Below are 15771 nucleotides of genomic sequence, written 5' to 3' on the forward strand. Positions count from 1 at the left end.
CTATGTCAATGACTCAGTTGGTTAAAAAATTCAACTAAGTTTATTATTTAGCTGCCCTGAGTTTATTCCAGATTACTTTTGGTTAAACCAGTTTAAACAAGAGAGCCAACTTTTCATTATAGGAAATGGTCACTTTTCCCTGATAATTGGATATTTACTTTAGAGGCCATTTTTCTACATGATTCTGACAATTAGGCCATTTTAACTCCTATTTTTATATTTTAATTAAGTTGAGTTTATTTTCACTTATAAGCCAAAATTAAAAAGATTTTTAAAAAGATAAGCCTTGGCATCACCATTAGTATTAGTATTCCCATTTATTGTGGGGTTGTGACACAGGTGTTAGGAGTATATGTAGAAATATGTCAGTCACCTAGAAAATGAATAATCTTATCTGTACAGTTACTGATTGGCTCTTCTCTAGTTAAAGGAAACTATTCTTTAATTTGTGGGTGTAACAGGAAGGTTTGTTGTGGGTTCTGTCTTGCCCATGTAACCCCTGGAATGTCCTTACTGTTGTTGGGCATTAGTTGTGGTTGACCTCTAGTAGCACTGATCACCAGCCAGAGGTCTGAGTCATTACTTAACTACTTTAGGCAAGTGCCTGTTTTTTGCCAGATCCAGGAGATGCGGAAGGCCAGCCTTTCCTATATTTTTAGTTCCTCATTACTTACTCTCACGGCACTGCTTTTAGGATGCGCTCAATCTTGGCTTTAGTCTTGTCTCAGTGTTTGCATAAATCTGCTTATGGCATAGCCTTTGGGAAATTGAGTAACTGCATATGGATTTTTAACATTATGCAAATGTTGATGACATGTGCACACGTGAGGGCTTTGAAGGATATGGGAGGCCTCTCATATTTAATCACACATTTCAGTTGGGTGTTAAGAAAGAAAACACAGTATAGAACACCCTCCAGAATTATTGGTCATAGTAAGAGAGATAATGGGCCTTTTTTTAATCATTATTCTTCAGCCATAGACAAACTGCATGATATGTAAGAAATTTCAGAACTGCCTTATGATATTCAAATTATTTGGACTAACTGAAATTAGATGTTAAAAACAACAGAGAAATAGCTTTAATACTGTTCTTTGCGGTTAAACATTACTTACATAGCTATGAACTAATTGGTTTACTCATACAAGAATAGACTTAGGAACAATCAATACTAGCCTTAGAGAAAATAGTTCATTTTACCAGAACTTGCTCAAGCTTCTTATGAGGGCATATATTTGTTGCATAATACTTGGTCGATCCTCTTAGTATTCTACTCCAGGAAAAATGGTAAAATGGGTATATATGCAACGAAAGCTGAACTGTGAAAATTCGGAGACAGTTTTATTATCTTGAAACCTAAGCTCATATCTTCATTTCCATATTTTTCTGTTTGAGCTCTAAGAAGATTTTTTTCCCCCAACTTTTGTTTGTAACATCAAGGGCCTACAAATATATTAGAAATAAAAATAAATTAGGGTCTTAAATTTGCCTCTGAGAATAGTCCACATCTTCTGCAAGCAGTGCACAAATCTTTGATTTGGGGATTGCATCAGTATAATTGTAACATCATTAATAGTTAGGGTTCTCTGGAGAAACAGAACCAATAGGAGATCTGTATCATGTCTCTATATATCTATATCTCTCTAGTTATGTACCCCCTCCTCTATAAATAAAGAACTGGCTTATGTGATAATGGAGGTGGTCAAGTCTCAAGGACCTTAGGATGAATCAGCAAGTTGGAGACGCAGGAAAGCTGATCATTTAGTTCTACATCCAAGCCTGAAGACCTGAGAATCAAGAGAGGCAGTGGTATAGTTCCTGCTTAGAGACTGGCAGGCTTGAGACCCAGGAACAGCCAATGTTTCAGTTCAAATCTATAGGTAGGAAAAAAGTTTGTCTCAGTTTGAAGGCAGTCAGTTAAAAGGAATTCTGTTGCTCGGGAGAGAGTCAGCCTTTTTATTCTGTTCAGGCCTTCGACTGATTGAATGAAGCCCACTCACATTAAGGAGGGAAATCTGCATTTCTCAGTCTACCAACTTAAATGTTAATCTTAACCAAAAACACCCTCACAGAAACATCCTGAATAATCTTGACCAAATATCTGGGTACCTCACAAGCCAAAGTGATACACAAAATTAATCGGCATCATCACCATCAACATTTGGTAGGAGGTGAAGAGGAGATATTAGAGGAAAAGAATTTAAGAACTTAGTACTTTCAGCAGCAGCAGCAGCAAACAGTAGAGGCAGAATTGATAGGTTTTGCTTCTTCCACTGACTGTGGATGGAAGTGAGCATCGACTTAGTGTTGCAAATGTGTGGTTTAAAGGGCTGCAGAAGCAATTACTTGGTGAATGTGCTGAGGCTTTTTTTCTTTTCTCTTTAATGCTAGACTTTAAAAATCAGACCATTTTTCACAACATTTAATGAAATACTATAATACTTGTATAGCACCAGGGGACCCATACAAAGTGCCACCAGTGATGTTGGAAGTGATCCCCAGAAGCAGAAGGAGAGTCATGATGTTAGAAGTTGAACTGTTAGAGATGTACCATAGATTGAGATCTGCAGTTAGCATTTTAAGATAAATGAATTCAGCCTAAGGACCATGGTGTGCTTAAAACAACAAAAAACAGTAAATTCATGAAGATGTTACTGCAGCTATCCAACAGATGTGAAAACCTTACACTTGTGAAACCCTTTTTTTTTTTTTTTTTTTTTTTTTTAAGGGCTGCACCTGTGGCACATGGAGGTTCCCAGGCTAGGGGTCCAGTCAGAACTATAGCTCTGGCCTACACCACAGCTACAGCAATGTGGGATCTGAGCTGCATCTTCAACCTACACCACAGCTCACGGCAACAACAAATCCTTAAACCAATGAGTGAGGCCAGGGATCGAACTCACAACCTCATGGTTACTAGTCCGATTCCTTTCAGCTGCACCTCGATGGGAACTCCCAATGAAAATGCAGCTTAGCTTTTATGTAGATAAAGGAATGCTCTAAGAAAGGCATACCTGTAGACTGTAATGTGATAAAAAGTGAAGCATGACATTGTAGCTTAAAGTAAAAAGAAAGCAGAGGATCCAAATCTGGAGAATTGAATGTAAGCAAATGGTGGTTGCTAGTAGAGGTTTGGCTTAAAAAATGTCAAGATATTGGGAGAAGCAGCTTATGCCAACCAAGAGGTAGCAGATGAGTTCCCAGATGCCATTAAGAAAATCATTGAAAAAGCATATATGCCTAAATAAGTTTTTTTTTTTTTTTTTTTTTTTTTTTTTTTTTTTTTTTACATGCAGATGAAAGTGCTTCTTCTGGAAAAAAATGCCATAAAGAACATTTATTACTAAGGAGGAGATGCGAGCACCAGAATTTAAGGCAGGAAAGGATAGGGTGACTTAAGAGTAGTTTAATGAATCATCTGAAGCGATGGCCCCTAGAAGCCATGTGAGGGACACAGTTTATTTAAGCAAATATTTTTCAAAACTTGTGCACCTCCATCAAATCTGATAAATGTATCTGACTCATTGAAGCAGCAGATACTTCTCTCCTCTCCAGTAGGCATCACCTTTGCTGAAACACATGAATGTTTTCTCTCCTTTGAACTCTATTTCCTCTTCAGTGGAATCTTGATGTCACTGAAGCAGTTGAGGCATATCTTTGGCTTCCTCTGCTGTTGTGAAATTTATGTGTGAATTTGAGGGCTCAGATTCTTAATGTGGCTATTAAAAAAATCCCATTAAACTACATGAAGGAGGAAGAAAAATGAGTTGATAAGTTTAACACGTCAGTATGACATACTGCATGAAAACTTTATCAATAAAATAAGAATCTATCAGCATTTTGTTCTTTGGTAAGAAAGAAGGGGGAAAAAAAAAGGTCCCTAGTCCTTGTTTGGCACCCTCTACATACCATTTTTTTTTTTTTTGTATGTGAATCTTAAATACTTTAATGGAATTATTTTTTAATGCAAAGAGTTTTTAAAAATGAAAATGCCATATTAGGGAGTTCCCATTGTGGCACAGTGAAAACGAATCTGACTAGTATCCATGAGGATGCAGGTTTGATCCCTGGCCTCGCTCAGTGGGTCTGGGATCCGGCATTGCCATGAGCTATGGTGTAGGTCACAGCCCATGTGGCTGTGTCTGTGGCATAGGCCGGCAGCTGTAGCTCCAATTTGATCCCTGTCTTGGGAACTTTTAGGTGTGGACCTAAAAGAGCCAAAAAGAAAAAAAAAAGCAAAAAAAATTGTTCATATTAGCATTAATATGATGTAGGAAATGAAGGCTGGATGAAATTACTTCATAAGGTCTTTTAGTTGGAAGCATTTATGCTCCAGGCAAGTGGGGCTGTAGCCTTACTAAATCTTGGGGATTCTGGGAAACGTATACCAGAAGTTCCATGTAGTGAAACTCACTTTTCAGGGGAGTGAGTATGGCTTTTATAGTACTAAGATTGAAAAAATAATAGCCCCCCTATTTGGAATGTTTCTTCTGAGTATTTATTATGTACCAAGTGCTGTGCTATTTGTTTTTCATGTGATCCTCACAAGAAACACAAATATGATATTTAAGTGCTTATTAGTTTTTTCTTAAATTATAGGTTCTATTTCACTTTCAGTGATCTGTCTATTCAAGTTATCTGTTCTTGATTCAACTTTGGACTGTATGTTTCTAGAAACATGTCCATTTTTTCTGGTTGTCCAATTTGTTGTCATATAACTATCATATTCTGTATTTTTTAATTCATGTAATATTAGCTGTTACTTAGCATCTTTCATTTTATTTGGGTCCTCACTTTTCTTGGTGAGTTTAGCTAGAGGTTTGTTGATTTCATTTACCCTTTCAAAAACTCAGCTCTTAGCTTTATTTATTTTGTATCTTTTTTCCTTTTTCAGAAGGATAGGTATCAGCTCTTTTCTAAATGTTTGATAGAATTCGCCTGTGAAGCCATCTGGTCCTGGACTTTTGTTTGTTGGAAGTTTTTTAATCAGTTTCAATTTCAGAACTTGTGATTGGTCCATTCATCTTTTCTATTTCATCTTGGTTTAGTCTTGGAAGATTGTACTTTTCTAAGAATTTGTCCATTTCTTCTAGGTTTTTCATTTTATTGGCCTATAGTTGCATATAGTAGTCTCTTCTGATCCTTTGTATTTCTGTGATGTCCGCTGTTACTTCTCCTTTTTCATTTCTAATTTTATTGATTTGAGTGTTCTCTTTTTCTTGATAACTCTGGGCTAAGGATTTATCAACTTGTCGATCTTTTCAAAGAACCAGCTTTTCGTTTGATTGATCTTTTCTATGGTTTTCTTTGTTTCTATTTCATTGATTTCTGCTCTGATCTTTGATTTCTTTGCTTCTACTTATTTTAGGTCTTGCCTCTTCTTCCTCTCGAGCTGCTTTAGATGTAATATTTATTTTGTATCTTTAAAAATATCTTATTTCCTCTCTTTTTTTTTTTTGGTCTTTCTGCTCTTTTCTAGGGCTGCTCCCATGGCATATGGAGGTTCCCAGACTAGGGGGTCTAATCAGAGCTGTAGCTGCTGGCCTATGCCACAGCCACAGAAACGCAGGATCTGAGCTGCCTCTGCAACCCACACCACAGCTCACAGCAATGCCCAGATCTTAACCCACTGAGCGAGGCCAGGGATTGAACCTGCAACCTCATGGTTCCTAGTCGGATTCATTAACCATTGTGCCATGATGGGAATTCCCCTCTCATCTTTACTGTTTCCTTCCTTCTGCTGATTTTAGGTTATGGTTGTTCTTTCTTCTAATTATTTTAGGTGGTAGGTTGTTGTTTGAGATTTTTCTTTTGAGGAAGGCCTGTATTACTATGAACTTCCCTCTTATAATTGCCTTGGTTTCAGCCCATAGATTTTATTTATATGGTTGGGTTTTCACTGTCATTTGTCTCCAGGTATTTTTGCTTTTTATTTATTTTATTTTTTTTATGTATTTTTTTAGGGCCACACCTGTGGCATATGGAGATTCCCAGGCTAGGAGTCAAATCAGGGGCTGTAGCTGCTGGTCTATGCCAGAGCCACAGCAACACCAGATCTGAGCCACCTCTGCATCTATACCACAGCTCATGACAATGCTGGATCATTAACCCACTGAGTGAGGGCGGGGGTCAAACCTGCAACCTCATGGTTACTAGTTGGATTCATTTCTGCTGTGCCATGACGGGAACTTCTGCTTCTGGGTATTTTTAATTTCCTCTTTGATTTCACATTGGCCCATTAGTTTTTGAGTAGCTTGTTGTTTAGCCTCCATTGTTGTCTTTTTTCTTGTGGTTGATTTCCAGTGTCATGCTGTTGTCAGAAAAGCTGCTTGAAATAATTTTCACCTTTTAAATGATGCTTGTTTTGTGTCATAGTATGTGGTCTACCCTAGACAATATTCCTTGTGTACTTGAAAGGAATGTATTTTGGTTTTTTCGTTGGGGGGATGTGATGTCCTGAAGATAGCAATTAAATCTAATTGTTGTATGTGTCAGTTAGAATTTCTGATGCCTTACTGATTTCTGTCTGGAAGATCTGATCATTGATATCAGTGAGGTGCTTTAGTTTCCTATTAGTGAATTCCCATTAATTTCTTGCTATATGTCTGTTAATATTTTATGTATTTTGGTGCTCCTATGTGAATGATTGGATTGATCTTTTTATCACTATATAGTGTCTTTCTTTATCTTACTGTATGGCCTGTATTTTAAAGTCTTTTTTTTTTTTCTTCCGATATGCATATTGGTACCCTCACTTTCTTGTCATTTTCATTTGCATGAAATACCTTTTCCATCCTCTCACTGTTTTCCTTTTTATGGCTGTATCTGTGGCATATGGAAGTTCCTAGTGTAGGGGTCGAACTGGAACTGCACCTGCCAGCCCACGCCATGGCTATAGCAACTCAGGATCTGAGCTGCATCTGTGACTTATGCCACAACTTGTGGCAATGCCAGATTCTTAACCCACTAAGTGAGGCCAAGGATCAAGCCTGTATCCTCACAGACACTATGTTGGGTTCTTAAGCTGCTAAGAAGCAATGGGAACTCTCATCCTCTCACTTTCTTGTTTTTTTTTTTTTTTTTAGGGCCACACCTGTGGCATATGGAAATTCTTGGGCTGTGGGTCAAATTGGAGCTGCAAATGCCAGCCTACACCACAATCACAGTAATGCAAGATCTGAGCCACGTCTGTGACCCACTCCACAGCTCATGGCAACACCAGATCAACCCACTGAGTGAGGCCAGGTATCAAACCCATGTCCTCATGGATACTAATCAGGTTCTTAACCTGTGGAGCCACAATGGGAACTCCCATCCTCTCACTTTGAATTAATGTGCGTCCTTCACCTTAAAATGTGTCTCTTGTAGTAGCATATAGTAGGCTCTTGTTTTGTTATCTAATCTGTCACTTTGTCTTTTGATTGAGGCATTTTGTTCATTGACATTTAAAGTAATTAGTGACTGATAGGTTTTTATTACTTTAAACCTTGTTTTCCAGTTGATTTTGTATTTCTTCTTTGTTCTTTTTCCATTTTTACTTTTGTGGTGTGAAGGTTTTCCTTTGTATTATGCTGAGTTTTATTCTTTTTGGTTTTTGTGAGTCTATCACATGTTTTTGTGTTACCTTGGTTTTCAAGTACATTAACAGATTAGTAGAAATAGTAGTCATATAAGCTCAAACACATTCTGAAATACCTACATTTTTATACTCCCCTCCTTCACATTTTGTGATTTTGATGTCCCATTTTACATCTTCTTTTGTTTTTTTTTTTTTTTTTTTTGCTGTTCACTGTAGTTGTAATTTGCTTTCACAATTTTTTTTTTTTTTTTGGTCTTTTCTAGGGTCGCAACCATGGCATATGGAGGTTCCCAGGCTAGGGACCTAATTGGAGCTGTAGCTGCTGGCCTATACCACAGCCACAGCAACACCAAATCTGAGCCACATCCCATGGCAATGCCGGATCCTTAACCCACTGAGCGAGGCCAGGAATTGAACCTGCAACATCATGGTTCCTAGTCAGATTCATTTCCACTGCGCCACTACAGGAACTCTAATTTTTTTTTTTTTTTTTAATTTGTACTGGCATAAGTGATCTACAATCCTTTTATATCTTTGCCTTTGCCATCATGATTTTCTTTTTCCTATACATTCTTGCTTCTTTTCTATTTGGAGAAGAGCTTTTAATATTTTTAGGATAGGTTTTATATTGCTATATTCTTTTAGTTTTTGCTTGTCTGAGAAGTTCTTTCTCCTTTGCTAAATGATGATGTTGCTGGGTAGAGTATCCTAGGTTGAAGGTTTTTTCCCTTTCAGGACTTTGAATAAATATTGCCACTCCCTTTTGACCTGCAGTATTTCCATAGAGAAATCAGCTGAGAGCCTTATGGGGGTTCCCCTTTGACTGACTCTTTTTTCCTCTGGTGTTTTTTGAATCCTCTCTTTAACTTTTGCCATTTTAATCATGATATGTCCTGTTTAGGTCTGTTTGGGTTCATCTTGTTTGGGACCCCCTGTATTTCTCGTATTTCAATATCTTTTTTTTTCCTGTTTGGGAAGTTTTCAGTTATAATATGTTCAAATATTTTTTTGATCCTCTTTGCTCTGTCTTCTCTTTTTTGGAACCCTATTATGTGTAGATTGACATGCTTTGTATTATCCTATAGGTCTCATGTGTTGGTTTCATTTTTTCCCCCCATTTGTCTTTCTGTCTGCTGTTCTGATTGGCTGATTGCTGCTACTCTATCTTCCAGAACACTTAATCATTCTTCTTCACTTAATTTTCTATTTATTTACTTAGTAGCTAGTTTTCATCTTCTTAAGTGAGTTGTCTAATTTTCATTGGCTCCTCTTGATAATTTCTAGTTTCTTGTTAAAGTGATCTGCATTTCAACTGATAGTCCTAATATCTTCAGCATTTTTTTTTCTTTTTTTACTTTTAGGGCTACATCTGGGGCATATGGAGGTTCCCAGTCTAGGGGTTAAATTGGAGGTACAGCTCCCAGCCTATGCCAGAGCCACCACAATGCCAGGTCCAAGCTGCATCTGTGACCTACACCACACTCATGGCAATGCTGAATCCTCAATCCACTGAGTGAGGCTAGGGATCAAACCTGTGTCCTCATGGTTCCTAGTTGGATTAATTTCTGCTGAGCCATGATGGGAACCCCTCTTCAGCATTTTTATTGCCTCCCTTTTTGGGATCTGTTTGACTATAGAGTTAGGTGATTTTTCTTACTCTTTTAATTGGGAGTGGTTCTTCTGCTTTTTCATTTTACTTAGGTTTCTCTGACACTATGAATTTAAGAGAAACAGTTGTCTACTGTGATTTTGAAGGGCTGTTTTTATGTTGAAGCATTTCCATGTCCCTTGTGGGAATCCAGTATTTTCAGTTCAAGGGCTTTTTTGGGTATGGATGCCTGCCGTGTCTTTGCTCAGGGTGTGCTGTTACCGTTTTGATAGGCAGTGTAATTGGTGTTGTGGTGACCAGAGCCTGCACTGAATATTGAGTGGGACTTCTTTGCTCTTGGGTTATCACAGTTCTGTTGGGGATAGGTTCTGCTCCCCAATTGTTGGAGTCTAAGCTGACAGATCTGGTTCTAAGCTGCAGTGTGGGGTAGGCAGGACTAGAGTGCTCCTGTTGGGAGAAAAGCCACACCTCCCAAAAGCTGGCCAGCAGGACATGTGCTCTGTGAACTCCCCTACCACCCACGAACACCTGACAAGGCCTGCTGCTGCTGGACCTGCCTCAGCTGTGGGAATGCTGCCTATTGGCTTGGATGTCCCTCAGGTGCTGTTGCTGGAGTAAACCTCCTGAAGTTTTGCCCTGCACCCACTGTGGGAATGTTGATAAGCAGCTCAGATTTCAGTCCTGCCTCCACATTGTGGGCAACCTGCCAGCACTTGAGCACTCTCAGAACTTGGAGTGGTAGAGCTGCACCTTCTCTGAGCAGGCTGAGAATGTGAGTATTAGGGTTAGGCCATGCCCCTCCCTTCCTGTATACATTGACAATGGGGCATCTATGATGACCCAGGCTATGTCCTGAATGCACACCCCTAGTTGTAACATGAATCACACTCCAGGCCTTTTAGTCTGTTTCTGTATAACCAAACCAAATCTTCTTCCTGGGTGTGTCCACTGAAACCTGAGTTTTAGCCTCCAGCTGCTGCACATACCAGCCAGCATGTGTCTTGTGGTGGGAAGTACAGTGACATGACAGGGACCATCTGTGCTGGTCTATCTCTGTCCTGCCTGCCACAAACCAGCTGTTGCACTCTACTGTTTGCCTCTGAAGCTCCCCATCTGTCTCAGATGGTGAAGGAGGTTTCTAGTGGGAGAGAGCCTTTCTTCTTTCACAGCTCCCTTTCAGGGGCATGGATTCCCATCCTGATTTTTTTCCCCCCTTTCATCCTCCCAGGTTATTTGGTGATCTTTCTTGCAGCTTGGATTGTGTGAGATCTTCTGCCAGTGTTCAATAGGTATTCTGTATTTTTTAGTGTATTTGTGGGAGGATGTGAACGCACATCCTCTTCTTCCACCACCTTGATCTCCTAGCTGAACTTGTTTCTGAAAATACAACATTTTTGCCTTGCAGATAATGTGGATAATACCAGCCTCCATATATAGGAGGAATTTAACTGCTAAAATGAACCATATAGGCATGGTGATAGCAATCATTTCGTGTTTCAAAATTGATTTCATCTTAAGGATGTGAGACCTTGCAGTATTATCACCATTTATTCATTTCCATCATAAAAGACATTATTCAAGGAGTTTTTCAGCAATTTTAAGGGAGATTATTTTTATTTCATCCTATCTGGTTTTTGCTTCCCCCCCCCCCCACAATCAATAAATAGAATGTATTTTCTCTCCCTATCTTTCTGTTTATATTTCTTATGGAAAAAGAGTTGTGTTCCTGTTAATGTTAGATAAGGTGTCCTTTGTCAAAATACTAAACTTATCCACATAGGCTAGTGATTCTTAACCAGGGACAATTTGAAAATTTAGGGTGAGTGATTCTTAAGGCCCTATGTAATCCTGACATTCCATGAGAACCACCATTTCATATGCTGAAAACATTTTCATGCAAATCAAACGTAGACCTTGCATTTGAAGGTGACAGAATTTTCCATGCATTTTAATGATCATTTAAAGAACTCAATCCAGATGGCAGAAAGGATGATATTTTTTTTCCCTAGAAAAGCTGGATTTTTTTATAATGATATATATTAAACAGGAGGGAAACAGATGTTATTGCAATATAGTTTCTTTCATGAAAATGAGACACATGTATTTCTTGTTGCTTGCAAAAAGTATGAGGAGATGACTAAATTCTTTCTTGCAAATAGATACCAAACGGAAATTTATGTCAGAGAATTTGCTTCTTATTTTCATCTTTTTGAATGCTGACACTATTGTGTTGCTATGGAGAAATCGTGAAAGAACAATATGAGCAAACAATAGGGGTGAATAACAGTCCTTTTTTATTATTAAATAGCCAAGTGTTTATTGAAAACTGCCTTTGAATTTTTAATCTGAAGTAAGGAGCTTTTTAAAATGATTCCTTCAAACAAAACTTTTCATTTTTTTTTAAACTGCAATTAATATGCCACTAACACTAAATGATTCTCTTTAAAATTTCAGAGGTCCTTAGAAGCACCTGACAAAGTATTGTCTTGATTGCCCCTGTTATGGTGTGATAAGACACTAACAAAGATACTATATCACAATGCCAAAGACACACACATGGGTTTTCTGCTGACTGTCTAATCTAAGGAAAACAATGCACCTCTCTAGAAGAATTCATTAATAAACCACCACATCAGCCTTTCAGAGATCATTTGACAGCTAAAAGCTAAAATTAGAAAGGTCACATGATACAACTTTATAGCCAAAATTCATATCATGCATTACTGATGCTGACATCATTGGTTAGTTGTGAGATGAATAGTCATAGGCACAGGTACACATGGAGAAGGTTGTTTTGCCCTCTGTAAGATTTTACTCATGAAAATACATTGCTGAGCAGGAGGATAATTTTATTCTTGGTAAAGTAAATTGAAAGATTTTTGAGTTAAGATAAGAGAATGAATACATAATGCTATTTTTTTTTTTTGTCTTTTTGCCATTTCTTGGGCTGCTCTCGTGGCACATGGAGGTTCCCAGGCTAGGGTTCTAATTGGGACTGTAGCCACTGGCCTACACCAGAGCCACAGCAACATGAGATCCCAGCCACACCTGCAACCTACACCACAGCTCACAGCAACGCCGGATCCTTAACCCACTGAGCAAGGGCAGGGACTGAACCCGCAACCTCATGGTTCCTAGTTGGATTCATTAACCACTGTACCACGATGGGAACTCTATAATGCTATTTGTTTATCATCAGCAACTAACTAGAAAGAGGCTTCTAAGTATATGAACATGAGCTCATCCTAAAGAACATGTTACTTTCCTCAGGAAGGCATCTCAAGGTCCTGGATGATTGTTGGACAAATTCTTAGATTCAATAGAATACGCTTCCTTCTAAAATGTTGGATTCATTTCTTGAACACTGACCTAAAATAAACTTCTCATTTAATAGCCTTAAATCAGATAAGGAAAACTTTGTTTTGTATGCACTTCAAATTAAATATTGGTATAAGAACATTCTACCTTTGGGCAATAATTTACCTTTGTGGTCATTATAAATCTATATTGCTCTGTAAGATTTCTCCTTTGAGATTGCACATTATGGCGCACATAAGACTTTTCAGTGAGTTTCTTTACTTCTTTTCCTCCCTCCCCCCTCCCTTCTTGAGAATATTGGGAGTTTGGAACTGAAAGGGAGTTTAGGATTGTGAAGCCCTGTCCTTATTTCTGATGTGAATAAACAAGAGTGAGGAGGATGGAGCTGCATGTCTCAGGTCACACACCCAGCAAATAATACTTATGAGCTTCAGGCTTGACAAAAATGTATGGGGCCAGTCTTAGGATGCATAAATTTGTTCTTAAGCAAGTTCATTCTGATGGGATTTGCTCTTAGTTTTCCCAGTGCTTTTAACTTTGACATAGGTTCTTTCGGTTGCTTTTCCTTTTTGTCTTAAAAACTTACTCTTCTGAGTCCCCTCACCTGTATTGGAAATGTAATTTAGATCCAGATTGCCTAGAAATAAATGGTTGCTCTGCCGCCTACTAGCTGTGTGACCTAGTGCAAATTACCAAACCTCTCTGTGTCTGTTTCCTCATATGAAAAATCAAAATAATGATAGATATGAGGACTGTATAGACTATTTCATATAAAGTACAGAATACTTAATATAAAGCATTGAGTATAGATTTTGTTCATAGTAAATAACTGGCAGTGGTAACTATAACTGCTTATTATCACTTTCAATGTGGTATCTTATAGGTATCTCAGATTCCCTATTTTCTGTTTGAAATTTGTGTTTTCTACATTTCCAAATTGGGTTGGTAGACAAATGTGGTATACATAGGAAATGAGAACTCTTGCTCTTTCTCAGTTCTCTGCCAATGACCCGCCAGTCACTTAATGAATAGATATTGTTGATTCTAGATTAATAAATGTTTCATCTATCCTCACCTCTGCAATGGTAATACTACCGTCTCATCCAGATCTTCATTGCTTTTTCATTTTAGTTTTTAGAATATAACTTTTAAATGTATTAAATATGTAAAATAAAAATTTTTGTTACAAAGATAGGTTGCTCATAGAAACCACAAACCATCAATTCAAGATATCTGAAATCAATTTTACAATGAAACAAAAACTGATTTGATATTCACATAGAACAACAGACAAAGCTATAAACAAGGCCAATGTACAAAATAAAATTCATCAAATACAGGCTTTGAACCTATTGCCTAGGATGTGTCGTATTTCTTCCCACTTAGAAAGTACAAAGCCTCAACTCAAGGTTCACACTTGCCTTGGTCACCTGTAATAATCCTGTTTATTTTTCACTGTCCCCATGAGCATTGACATGGGCGACAGTCTCTATGGCTACTTGCCTCTCCTATGTTGCAACTCTTCCTTCTGCTCCATTCCAAGTACTGACACATAAATTCCCACATGCTGTCTTTGAAAACATACAAATTTCTTTTGTTTGCTTCTACTGATAAATTCCTCACCATACTTCTACTGATATATAAATTCCCAAAAGGGTAACTACTTATTTTCCTTAAAAAAAAATCACCAAAATAAAGGAATGCTTGAGGTTGCTTCAGTGTTCACGTTTGCTTTTCCAGATTTTTTTTACTATTTTGATGAGCCTTATTTTATAAAAATATATATAGCATTGTCACAAAGTCAGGTTTAGAAATAAACTACCCAAATAATTAAGCATTTACATTTTTTCTCAAAAATGAGGGCTATAAATACTGCTTCTGTGTCTGAGTTTGAACTTGTACTTTCCAATAATCTCCTATAAAAAGAATTTAAGTCACTGGACAGGTGAAGTAAGCTTAACCTTGTTTTTCAAGTTTTGAAATTCCCCATGGGAGATAAACTGCTGTTAGTGGCTGCAAAACTCCGTAAATAGTATTACCTAAAAAAACACTAAAATAGTTTTTCAAGTGTTTCCTGTACTTCCCTATACAGCATCTGTAGGTCTTACAGCACTTTGGCACAGTTTAAGGCAAAGTTCAGAATAAGTAGAAGACAGATACTTTGTGCATAGTTTTATTTCCTTAATGTTGCTTTATGTTAAGACATTGTTTCTCTGAGAGAAGTCTTTAAAAGTGACATGATCCTTTTTCACTAAAAATGAAAAAAGATCAGTTAACTAAAGACTATTACACTATACATGTAGAGATAAGAGAAAATACTAAAGATGAAAAGAAATGACTTCAAGCAGACTCTAGAGATGTGTTCAATAAGAAAAGCTTTGGGGGTATTTTATTGTATCTGTTGTACAGAAAACATGTTTCTCTTTTCACCTTTAGATTTTAGATGCCAGCCTCACAGTAGGGAGGAGTTTTTGAGGAAGACAAAGGCAAGGCCAAGAGTCTCAAACCGTTGGCCCTGTGCAGCAAAAAGCAGTTTAGTTAAATCTTACTCCTTTCCTTCACGCATTGTTTCACTGAAAGCTCTTAAAATCAAACAGCATTTTTTTTTTTTTCCTTCTTGTCAAAATCTAGTACTGACATGACTGAAAAAGTATTGGGAAAACCCAAGCATTGGATATATACAGAGTGAAACATGATGGGGTACTATAACCAAGGTATATGGTTAGGCAGCTGATGACCAAGTCTTCTACCAGATTGCTTTCCACATGAGGAATTTAATATTTTTCTAGCTTTGGGAGTTCCTGTTATGGCTCAGTGGTAACAAACCTGACTAGGATACATGAGGAGGCAGATTCAATCCCTGGCCTCACTCAGTGGGTTAAGGATCTGGCGTTGCCATGAGCTGTGGTGTAGGTTGCAGATGCTGCTCATATCCCGTGTTATTGTGGCTGTGGTATAGGCCAGCAGCCTCTAGCATGGGGATTTGCATTTGCCGTGGGTGTGGCCCTAAAAAGCAAAAAAAAAAAAAAAAAAATTCCAGCTTTAATCAGATATAAATGACACATAATACTGTGTAACTTTAAGGTGTACAATGTGTTGATTTGATACTTACATATTGTGAAATGATTACCATTACAACATTGACTAACACTTCCATTGCATCACATGATTACATTTTTTTGTGTCGAATATTTAAGGTCTACTCTCTTAGCAACTTTCATGAATATGATTCAGTTTGAAATATTTAAAAAATTTCAGCTTCATT

General features: G+C 37.7%; 1 protein-coding gene across 5 annotated transcripts in view; it reads left to right on the forward strand.

The window, feature by feature from the left end:
• LOC146396953 (uncharacterized) overlaps positions 1–15771 on the forward strand; it is an 866748-nt gene that overhangs the window by 22208 nt on the left and 828769 nt on the right. The window lies entirely within an intron of this gene.

This window comes from Sus scrofa, chromosome 14, assembly GCF_054392235.1.
Source record: "Sus scrofa isolate SSC_HxYL_T2T_F1_AM1 chromosome 14, Sscrofa_HxYL_maternal_Yorkshire_Landrace_v2.0, whole genome shotgun sequence".
NCBI classification, from domain to species: Eukaryota; Metazoa; Chordata; class Mammalia; order Artiodactyla; family Suidae; genus Sus; species Sus scrofa.